The sequence below is a fragment of the Grus americana genome, chromosome 17 (genome assembly GCF_028858705.1).
Source record: "Grus americana isolate bGruAme1 chromosome 17, bGruAme1.mat, whole genome shotgun sequence".
Lineage (NCBI taxonomy): Eukaryota > Metazoa > Chordata > Aves > Gruiformes > Gruidae > Grus > Grus americana.
The window spans coordinates 13,591,913-13,604,148 of NC_072868.1; the positions used below are offsets into that span (position 1 = coordinate 13,591,913).

The 12,236-nt window shown below is 37.9% G+C and overlaps 1 long non-coding RNA gene across 1 annotated transcript in view; it reads left to right on the plus strand.

Moving 5' to 3' along the window:
* LOC129214271 (uncharacterized) overlaps window positions 1-7,824 on the plus strand; it is a 124,852-nt gene extending 117,028 nt beyond the window's left edge. The window contains exons 4-5 of the long non-coding RNA XR_008579646.1: window positions 4,845-4,917; window positions 6,427-7,824. This is a non-coding gene — a long non-coding RNA (uncharacterized LOC129214271). The remainder of the gene's footprint in view (window positions 1-4,844; window positions 4,918-6,426) is intronic.
* Window positions 7,825-12,236: the final 4,412 nt, after the last annotated feature.

The following is a 12,236-nucleotide window of genomic DNA, read 5'->3' on the forward strand; positions in this document are numbered from 1 at the left end:
AGCATTCAGAAATGTTCTAAAATCCACCAGCTACACTTACTTAAAGGTACTTTACAGAAAATGAGACTAGAATTTGACAGGGTCATTGATAATTTGAACCAACTTTAAGATCAATGTCAAAACCAGTAAAAGGAAGCGTCAATAACTAGGACTGTAGAAACACAGCATTCCCATCACCAGGACCCCAGACCCGTACCAGTCATGTAGGTAAACCCACATTCCACACCAGTCAGCCAACTCAACTATGTGTTTTTTTTATTTTCCCCATAAGCTTTTATGTAATTGTGGTTTTTTCTCAACATGTTGTCAAGGAAACCCTACATTCTTGTAGCTTAGTATCCAGCTTTTTATTGCTATAGACACAAAACAATTTAGGATTTTGAACTGATTGATGTACTTTCCTTCCCCCTATGAAGGGATGCTCCTAATACCATAAGCTGGATAGGGTTGAAGGGATACCTGTTTTTGAGGATTCAGTTCTTCCAAAATGGCTATGGGAAATTTGTCAATTAACTCTTCCACTTATTAATGTCATTAAATTATTTTCCATATCAATATTCTATTATGCTCTAGGCTATCCACTGGAAAATAGCCCTGTAATCTTACTGGTGTCCTCATATTTCCCTCTATCACAATTCCTCTCTTATTTTATTGTCTTTGAACAGTGTTGAGTTCCTCTGACAAAAATATTTCTGGATTGTGTGAGACCTGCCAGTTAAATTTCAAGTGATAATGATTAAGTTAAAGTTGCACACTCCTTGCATCCTTTTCTGTGTCGTAATCTTACCTAATATTTATACAGTTTTTTCACTAGGAAAAGAGGTACTATATATATATGTACACAAAATTTATGATGCACTCGAGGGAACAACTGCTCTTCAACACCTGGGTGTGAAATAGTAGTGTCCACCCTGCCCACGGTTAGCTTTCTGTAGAGTGCACTAGTCACATCCACAATGCAAAGCACTAGGTCAGTCTCAGGATTGGCACCTATGGTTTACATCTCATGCCTGTTGTCCAAAAAGCTCTTTCAGCATGCTATATACAACACTTATCTGCTCCATGCATGCCACAAAAGCGTTCCAGGTCTTGCCACAGTCTTTAGCATGCCCTTTTAATTCTTACCCTCATGAAGATGGTCAGTGAAACATACAGAATGCCACATGCTACTGGGTAACTTCAACGTAAAGATGGGAAGTGGTCACGTGAAAAGAGTACTTGTAGCTTCCTGACAGAGTGAAGTATATTATTGCACTGGACTTGTATTTCAGTTGTATGTCATGGTAAAAGGTATTTCTGTCATTCTCTCCTTTGGGTTTCATGGAGCTATGCTTTTATCTGTTGTCAAGGAAACACCAGGTTTTTCTCCCCCTTGCTCATTAATGTCTGCATTTTTGTTTCCATAGCTACATAGGAACCTTAGTGTTTTAAAATAACAGTAATTGGATTACCATGACTTTTTGTAATTTATTGACACCATTAATGGCTCCGATTTTCAAAAGCAGACACCAAAACTGCATCAGCAGTTTTTCAGCTATTAACATTTGTTATCTCCTTGTCCTGAAATACTGAGTACATGCTAAGAAAAGTCTTCGGCATCCAAACACTCACCGCACCCAGACACAGTCTCTGGTACTCCAAAGTCATTGAGTTCTTAACAGGAATGGGCAATCTGTTGTTATATTTAAATGTGGGTTTCTGTCCCTGCTAATAAGTTATGTCCAAAGCTGTGGAGATTTAGCCTGTTTGTTCTTCTGTTACAAGTTACTAAAGATTTCTTAAATAACTACAATTAAATGTGACAGTTAACTTTTAATTGGAAGTTTCCCTGGCCATGCTTTGCTTCTAAAGTACCAGGTGATAGGGTGGTAATGAAGAGAGCTCCAATTACTCTGTACTGAACAAGCATCTGTTTGGCAAAGCTGAATTTCCAAACACCTGTCCCCAAATGCCTTCATCTTGGCACAAAATATGAGCTGAAATTACTGAAAATACTCTGTTTTTCAGTTGTATTAGTTTTAATTTCTGATGGGCACCTGCAAAGAAGTGCAGAGGTTCTGTTGTGAATCTGCAAGGTGTTAACTCCAACATCTAACATATTACTGATCCTTTGTAAATTTGACCCCACAAGAATGATCTGGGAGAATTTTTACAGCCAAATATCTAGCACACTCTGTATACAGGGACATGGAAAAAGCACAAAGAATTGAGAGCACCAGTGTTGCTAAGAACTGGTATTACTTAGCAGGGGCGTAACTCATGTTTTCTGAAGACAAAAACTGAAACTCCAGGACAGTCTGATCTACGTGTCTGTCTGTGTCTGTATGCACGCTCCTACCATGCTGAAATTGTTACCATGCCATGTTCTAACACTCCTAATTTATTTGTTACAATTTACTTGTAACAAATTTGAGGTGTCTACAGAGCACCATAAATGCATATTCTATACCCTTACCCTTCCTTTCCGGGATCTCCAGTTCCTCCTGTCCTCAGCCTCAGCACAGCTTGTGCTATGTCCCCAGTTGTGGGTGCCTGGCCAAGCAGCAGGCCACACAGAAAGCAACTGAATTCACCATAGGGACTTCCTGCTAGTGGTGTCTCCACTCTGGGTTTCTGCACTCTGTCTACCGAGTCCCAGTCAGTAGATATATACCAGTCCCACGGTCTAACTTGATTAAAATTAACCAACAGTTTAAAAACTTGTAAGAGAAGGACAGACAGAATGACTAGATAGCACCTATTTCTTTAGAAAAGCAAGATGAAAAGAGTCACCAACCTAAGAAGTTTACAATATAGGTATAAGAAAAAGGTGACAAGAAGTGGGTAGACACAGATAAGTATAAACAAGGAAGTGCTTTTAATCTAAAACATGAGTTCCTACTTTTCATGATGGATTTCTGTGCATCCTTGAGGCTAAGACATCCTATTACCATAGAAACAGTATCCTGTGTCATCGTGGACCTTACTGTAGATGTGTGCTGTTATGGAAACAGTCATCTTAACAGCTGTCCTCATGTTACATATTTCAGTTATTGTGTTAGTAAAGATCCGTTACTGAACTATCCTTTCAGGATTCATTTTAATAAAAAACTAAGTCTCTGAAGTATTTAGCAATTTAATAAACACCTCAAGGCTGCTCCAAATTAAAAATACAGCATTAGAATAAAATGTATATTAAAATTACAGTGCCCTTTCAATAATTACCTACCTTTCCAAAGACCTAGCATCTGCAAAGGTTTAGGGAAAAAGATGGTCTGCCCACCCCAGCAATCATTAGTAAAACTACTTCAGGAAAGCAAATTTTTAAGCCACATGTTCTATGCAAGGACTCCTTTGCACACACATCCTATGTGCATGCATGCAAGGAAATGAAAAAACAAACTGTAAGACAGTTCAGTGAGAAAATGACTGAATTAGGTACTGTGAATTCTTAGATTTGAATCCAAGATGAACCATTCTTTTGTCTTGGAAAAAGACAGATCTAAGACAGATCCTGAAAACGATACATGTGAGTTGGAAGCACAACTCCCACTAATTTTTTCCTGGGAACTGAGTCCTTAGCTGATCCTAGAGCTTTGAGAAAATCTCAACATTTTCATATTGGCAACATCTGTGATACTACTACGTGCTTATTTCACTAGAGTTCTGTGGGCATAAGTATTTCTTAATTTTCTTGAATAAAGCCATTGAACAATCTGTGACACAGTAAGTTTTTATTTGAGTTAGTGGTCATTCATCACTTAACTTGTCAGATGTAAGTAATTTCCTGGCTAATTATATTGACTATACTATTTAGTTACTACAATTTAAGCCTGTAAATGCACACTTTTTATCTTTATCTTTTCTCTCTTTATCTTTTTATTTAATCAAAATGTACCAGGAAGGTTATATTCTACCTCTTTATTCCTACACAAAATCCTAGTTATTATGGCTTGCAATGGGAACATTTCCTAACACTGAAAATCTGAAAAGATACCAACTACAGATAGCATTCTAACATGTATAAAGAAAACATCCAAACATAATGAATTCATTGGTAAAAAAGTACCTCCTCTGAACTTCACGGAAGGAGGAAGACAAAAACTACTCAGAAACATGTCAGTTTTGAAACCCAGCTAATTTCCGCTCATAAGGCCAGTGATGCAATGATACCTCAGCAATATTCTTATCATCATTTCAATGGAGTAATGTTTTTGTTATGTCCTTCTAATTTAGCCTTGAATTTGACTCCTTAGACACGTTTTCTTTCCTACACCAAACTATTAAAGATCATTTCCTTGAATTCAGCTTAAAGAACATTAAAAATTAGTCTATTGAATCTCCACCCCCAAAAAAGGTTTTCAAACTAGAACTCGCTCTGCTCTGGGCAAAGACGTGCGTGTCTGCAGGCCGAGAGCGCAGTCACAGAAATGCGGAGCTGCCGGGGCAGGGGCAGCTCATAGGCCAATGCAAAACTCACAGGAAAACTCTCAGTCAATGAGAAACCTGTTGGCATTCCACTTTCAGGATATGTAATGGGCCAATTAAGATGTCAACGCAGAAAATGATATTTGTTTTCTTTCAAAATATTTACAGCCTCTCTAATATTAGTAAATAAATATGGCAAACCCTGCAAAATGTTTAAGTAGATTTAAGTCAAGTGAAAAGGAATGTCAGTTATTTTCAGGACAAGCAATTGCTAGGTATGTTCATATTTTTCCCTTGGAAAATCAATACAGCAAAAATAAAGTATTGAAAAAATATCTTTTTTTTAACATTTTCTTTAACTGTTTACATTCTGCAAGCTTTGTTGTTTGGGATATGTGTCATAATTTATTTTGTTCTTATATTCACAGCTGCCACAGGGAAGAGTTTGCTATCCACATTGTTACCTCTGAAAGATTCCATCTCGCAGTGCTGGTATTCCCCGTTGGCTTAGTAAGTACTCTCTATGAACTGTCAGAGCTCTCAGTGCTTTCTCATATTATTTCTGAAAAGACAGAATAAATTGATGGGCTCAATTTAACTAACAAAACTGACAGGTATAATCCCATTTTGTTCATCTTCCAAAAACTGTGTTTTAGTGAGGCTAACAGATGTTCTCCTTCTCTCCATTTATAGCCATGTTTTTCAGAAAACAGATTCTCTGATATTTATTTTTTAGTATTGCAGTTTTTGGAATGCATGCCTGTGCTGACTGGATTCTCTTAGGAGGCAACAAGAAAATATAGTAATTAAAAACCGGGCAACATAACATACTCAATATAGGCCTTAAAAAAAGCCTGTAAGTAGATGAGGGAGGAATTACTTTTTGAAGAAAGTCTTTTCTAAGTAAGCACAGAAGAGATTCAACATCTGACGTTTGCCTAAGTCCTAATTCTGCAGACATTTTTTTCATGTTTTTGATCCTCACAATTATTTAAATAATCAGATGAATAATTATTGAACTAAAAAGACTATTCACCATCATGTTTTGAAGGAAGGGTCTTTCTTACAGGTAGTTGTAGTTAACTGTTGTTTAAATCCATGCAGATCCCTTGTATGGGTGTTCAGATGGTTTTGAAAGTACTCCTATAATTTTAAGTATATCAGCAAGGATTAAGGTATCTGTGACACACTGAAATACACATTTATAAAAGGAACGAACGCTGATTTTGGAGTAACCAAATGAAATAAGTTATAGTGGCTTCTGATACTGGGCTGTCTCCAAGTTCTGTGTTTAATGAAGCTTTGTGGATGTTTTTTATTAATATCATAGTTTTACTTACAACTCGCCACGCCTGCTGCCTTCATTGCTAATGTGTCTGGCAGCATCAGTCCCTGTTTGAGTCCATATGCTCAGGGGAGTGTTCAGCTGTTCAGACAGTATTTGTTTTTTCTGTTCCTATGATACTCATACCACTGGACATTTGGCAGCCCCTTACTTAGAAGATACATAGTATACATATCTTGATTAAAAAGATTGTACAAGCCTGTTTGTTAAATGTGTTTAGCTTTGGATCAGGACAGTTCGCAGGACTTCCAAGATTATAAGTTTTCCTGCATATTCCTTTCATTTTCCTTAAGTGCTAGAATATCTCACAGTTAGGTATATAAAAAAACCATCCATAGCCTGTAGTAAGCGTCAGATAGTGGTTACAGTACAGTGCAGATTCAGGCTTTTTATCTAGCTGGACTCTGCCACTCAATTTTAATCACACCATCTCGTTGCCTTTGCTTTTGATTTTTCCTAAATGGAAATGTATTATTTTAACAGTAATGATTTTATGGAATCTGTTTATTAGTTTAAAATGTTTATTAGAGAATACCATGAAAGAAAATACTTTGGTCCCAACTATACATGAAGAGTATTCTGTTACTTTATTTGCCTAGAACATACTTGCATTATGTTTCCATCTTAACCTCTCCTATTCAATTAATATTTTTTTATTTGTTTTTCTTTTACAGTTTATCCCTTAAGTTGGATGAAATAAACTCGTGAAAAATTCTCCAAAGACTACTTGGAAAAGATAGTAATTTCAGTGAAGCTACAACAGGAAACTACCACTGGCCTGATAAGATATCAGAACTCTTAAACTGTTGGGGTGCCTCATCCCCAGAAGGAGAAAGGCCATTTTCTGGTGCAGTTTTTGACTTTCAGGCTAGCTGTTTCTCTGTGGATTGTTAGTTCCATCCAAACACCAGAATGTCTTCTCAGCTTGGAGTTGGGAATTCCTGCTGTCAAGCTCAGCTGAGAAGGTTCGGACTGAGCCTTAAGTTGCTGTTACTATCAAAGATCCAAGGACTGTAGTCCCAGAGATGTGCTCTTATGCTCTTGATTGCTGAGGCTGGATCCTTCCCCTCCCAAGAGGTGGCAACTACAACCTCAGTACTAAGGACAGCATAAAAAGACTTCAATCCAAGAACTACTTGTTCTCTGTCCCACAAAACTTTGAACAAAAATGTTTTGATGGCTTGCCTTCATCATAGCTCTGTGGTCAGTCACTGGCAGATGTAAGCTAGAGGTGTCTCAAGATTGTTTGATTTATAACTGATCTGATAATTGTCTCTGTGATAGTTAAGAAGTCAGCACTCATGACTAAGTAGCCACTTTCATGCAGTAGTTTGCATATGAAGGATTCTCAACTTTTATTTCCAGGCTGGGATTTCTTTAAACCATGTCAAAAGGTAGCTGATTGGGTACAAGACCTCTGAAACAAAGAGCTGTATATAAATGTTGGATACAGGAGCAGGGTTTGAAGACCATGAGTTCTGTTCGTAGTTTAACATACAATATGTTATGACCACCGCCTGTCATCGCTGGGTCTTCAAGGTTTTTGCATTAGAAGTTGCATTCAACAAATGTTTGATAGCATGGTGTGTTTTTCTAAGAAATGTTGTTGTCCTTAGAATTAAACAAGGATCAGATGTAGGGGAGAAATATGATTATTTCCAAATGACATAAAATCATCAGCAATTTCAAAGTACTTTAAAATATGTGGGTTTGTCTTTAATTGTGCTGTTACTGTGCTTGCTCATGAGTTGTGGGTAATAACATGTGATTATCATCTGCCTACTTGATCACATGCCCATTTGTGATGCTTGCAAGAAAAAAACATTATCTGGAGAGTTTAAGAGACTGTTTCCCAGACAACAGAATAGTCAGATTGCATCCATGAACTGTACACCGTCGTGTATCTGCACTTAAGTCAAACACCTGGTGGCAGCTGCTGCTCCCACTAATGACATGGACAAGATGGAACTGTTTGTATAGCCATAATCAAACTCCCTGAACGATGAAGTCAAGGAAATTGTGCGATTAAGAAAGAAAGAAGTAAAAATTCATGGTTCTAACGAGTCATACAGCACATAACTTGTTAAAAAGTTGGAGTCAGTTTTTAAACTGAAACCAAATCAATCCCTAGGCAAAAGCCATTTAAGGGCTGCGTACGACCTGTTTAAGACCTCTGCCGCAAAACATAAATATAAGTGCACCTGTATAAATGGTATGTTGCTTCACTATGGCAATTGGAGTATGTTAAAAGAACGCACCACAGACAGCAGGTGGAAGACCTCGCCTAAGAGCAGCCCATGTGCTAATGATGAGGCAACGAGATGGCCAGCTGGGTGTGATTGTGCGTATGTTTATTTTCACATGTTGTATGTTGTCAGGTGGGGGAGAAAGCCGATAAGAAAAAATAATTATTTGCATTCAAATGATATAAACAGTGTTAGAGCCTAGTTAGTGTAGACAGTGTGAGCAGTATGTGCCACAACTGCAGCAGGTGTATCACATGCTTGATAAGGCAAGGATTGGGCCAGTTTTGCATATGAAGCAACAGTACTCTGAAGGTGTGCAGCTTTAAGCCTCTTAGGACATTTTATGGCAGGAGAATAAAATAAAAGGGATCTGAAAATCAATGTTTGTTCCAGGGCTAGTGCCAGATCATTCTATGAAATGCACATTTTTAATATACCCTAACTTAAACTAAATGTTCTGAAGCAAAGATAATGTCTGGATGTTGGTGGGGTTTGGCGGGTTTTTTTCAAGGTGTGGGCGTTATTTGGGGAAGGGAGAGACATTAAAGGCTAGGTAACAAAAACTCAATCTTTCCTTGATGTTCTTAGCTTCAATTAGCTAAAAATGAGTGTGCTTTAGCAGCGGTGTAGCAGTATCATCAATTAGCAGTTCCTGTACAATGCTATTATTTCACAGTCAGACAGCCACAGGCTTCTGAATATCTTAGAGAGAGTGGAATACAGACACATCAGATGTGATCCAGCACATTCCACTGATAGTGAATGGTGTTTATTTTAGCTTAAGACTGTCCTTTGGTGCAGGAATCAGATACTTATGAAAAGAAAAAACATGCCAATGTTTCTTTAAAAACAATTATCAAGCAATGCATTCAAGTTGACTGCTTCAGAAATACTGTTTAAAAAGTATCACCTCGGTAGCACTGGCGGTTTTTGACTCGATAGAGAAGATTCAGCTGTCTGTTCAAATGGAAAGGCAAAATGGTTTTGCCTGGGTTTTAGCAGTGGATGAGGTCAGCCTCATGCTATGCAAAATTGAATATGATTTTAGGTTTATGATTACAAAGAACAAAAAGATCATACAACAGAGAGAAAAGACCTGCATTTTTCAGCTATGATTACAAACCTAATCAATAAGATGCGCTGAACACTTTTTAGCATGGATCATGTAAGACCATTGACACTACTCATTCACTGAAATAATTTCAACTTTCTGCCTCATTAGCTTTTCAAAAGGCTTTTTGAAGTACTGCTATGTATCAGTTATTCAAAAGTTCCCTCTTCCTAGTAGCTACATACTTACCATATACACTTTAAAAGCTACATTTTTAAAACTTTTTGTTACAAATTACCCATCTGTTGATTTTTAGGAATTTATTTGTATTTGTCATAGCAGGTTCCTGACACCTAAATTTGCATGAATAAATATTTATGAGGTCATTAAATGTAATTTTTACCCCCTCTAGGTTTCCTGATGCAAACCTACTGGCATAGACAGGAAAGTCTTGTGATTTGTGTATGCAACTCTGTGTAAACAGTGAGCAGAGCAAATGTGTTAGTGTGTAAAAACTGAGCAAAGGAAGTGCGTGTGACTCCTAAACTTAGCCCTTTCTGTAGGGCAGGTACCAATCCAAAATGCAGCCAATCGCTGCGGACGATAAAAAGCTGACAGAGATCCGCAGCCTCGTGAGGGAAGGATGTGCTGCTTTTCTGTTCATTCCCTGTCACCCTCACCCAGGGATTCATCGACTCTCAGCAAAACGTGACCGAACCACATTTGCTATAATTGTCCAGTCTTGAAGTCATTTATGCAACCTGGCAAATAATGTTAGTAAGTTAGTAATTTGACTGCTTTATTGAGTAAGTGGAAATGCCAGTATGGACACCCCCTTCCCACAAACAAATCTCAGATGGCTTTCAAAAGATCGTATGTTATTTAGAGCTTAGAAATGATTTTGGGAGCCAGACTTTTAAATGTGTCTGAGAAGGAAATGAGCATAATTTTGAAACAGGAAATAGGTTTGCAATAGTATTGTTAAGAAACTACATCCTTTTTTTTTTTTTTTTTAGGTCCCTGTATAATCATGCTAGAGAACGGCAGCTCTTTTTGACTATGGCCTTTGTAGGACAGTTGTGCATACATACATATATATGAAAGAGTTAAGCAGTAGAAAAATACTATATATTAAGAAACTCCAGGAAGAACTCTTTTATGCAATCAATATTGGAAAACAAATTCTGAATCTGCGTATAAATCTGTGGAAAACAGTTAGTACCTTATTGGTTTTAGACATAACAAAGAAGAAAGTGTATCTCCCCTTTTTTATGATACAGGAAGTAGAATGTGGCAGCTGAGAATGAGCAATTCTCATTGTATACTCTGCCTTTTGTGTCATCTTTTTGCGCCCAAAAGACAAGAAAAGCTGTCAGAGACAAACTTCTACATTGCAGTTTGCACTCACTGCATTTCATTTCTGCAGTAAGACATGTAAGCAATAGTACATAGAATCAGATTGTACGAGTCTGGGTTTGATATTGCTGTGTAAGCAATTGACTTCTCTATCCTTTATTTCCATTCCATAGATTTCCATTTGATTTAAATTCCTGGCATAAAAAAGTGGTTTGGAAACTTTCTGGACAGGCAACCAGATGTTCTGAATCTTTAGAGTTTCACAGGATTCCTGCTGCCTATATTTCAGTTGACCTTGTGATGAAGGCAAATGTTGAAGGTGAGCATACAAAGATGCTAGAAGGTTGTTATTTATATACGTTACCTGAAAACACCTAGGTTTTTCCTGTCCTTTTGGGAAGGCACTGGCAGAAGCAATGGATTTTTGGATATATGTGTTTATTATTCATTGTAGGTTACCTATACCAGAGATCAGATTGCCAATTACAGTCCCTTTCATTTTTACGCTAGCAGAAGATGAGTATAGATCAGTAGTATGGTGGAGGGGTAGCACTTTCCTGTGGTGTAACATACTATGATGCATGTGTGCAGGGCTGCTTAGGCTGTACTTTCAGGCATGATTTAAACTGGTCTAAGATCATGCTGTGGTCTAAAGGCCGTATGTTCCTGTCTCCTCCATTTTTCTGCTGCTGAAGTCATGCAGCTGAGCAGCCAGTGTATCAGTAAGCTGGTCCAGCAGTAAGTCAGGGGGTTTTTGTAGGTTTAAATTTCGGCCAAATTAACTAGGCTTAACTAGAGGACATAAAATGGACCTTTTTATTATTATTATTTGGGGATGTTTCTTTAGGTTTATGTTGATTTTTTCATTAATAGTCTTGAAGTACTAAAAAAGGGGGCTGAATGTATCTTTCCGATTTGTTTCTAGCAAGGAATTTCTGTCTAGATCACATTTTAACATGGAAGCAGGGGAACAATTTATTTCTGCAGAAAAATATGCTCTGGATTTAGAGGTGCGCAGCCCTTTGAGAGTGGTTGATGCCGGGATGCAGAATCAGAGTAGGGACCTTGTCCTCTTTCATATGGCAACGCTGTGGATACTTGGAGGTGAGCTTGTTGTGAGACTTTTAAGTACGAGTCCTTTCCCTCTGATGGACTACCAAGCAACAGGTCTTCACGTGGAGAACCTCATGGAAATCTAGCCCCCTCTTGTGGTTTTTCCACACAGAAGGCATGAATCGAATAAAAATAGGCATACCTGCAACTTTTCTCAGAAAGTTCATATGGTTACTGCTATTTCGTCTCTTCTTAGGGGATGATAGATATGAGTCACAGGATAGAAAATAATAACCTGTAAAAGTTTGTATTTGCATTTCATATGCAACTTGACAGCCACTTTCACCAGAACATGGGGGATTAGGGAAAGGGATTTGTTGGCTGTTTCTATAATCCGATTTTTCTTCAAATTGAAGGAGGAAGAGCCCTAAAGGATTAAAAAAAAAAAGACTCTCCTGGTTGACTGATAAAGTATAGAAACAAATACAGGCATTTGGTTGTCTTACAGTGATCTGTGTTTTATTTTGGGTTGAACCAAATTGCGTGATACTAACAAATACAAAGTCAGTATTTGACAGTGGATGAAGAACAAATGCACTGAACTTAGGAAATTGTTGAATGTCTAGCTAAAACCAAGCTCTGATTCCAGCAGGCACTCTGGGGGGTACACAGCATTGGCTTAATCAGCCCTGACCACTTGGTCTTGCAACCTCACTGCCTCCTCTGCAATACTAGCACGGCCTTTCTGTCATTTTTTGGTTCCATTTATGGTTCACAG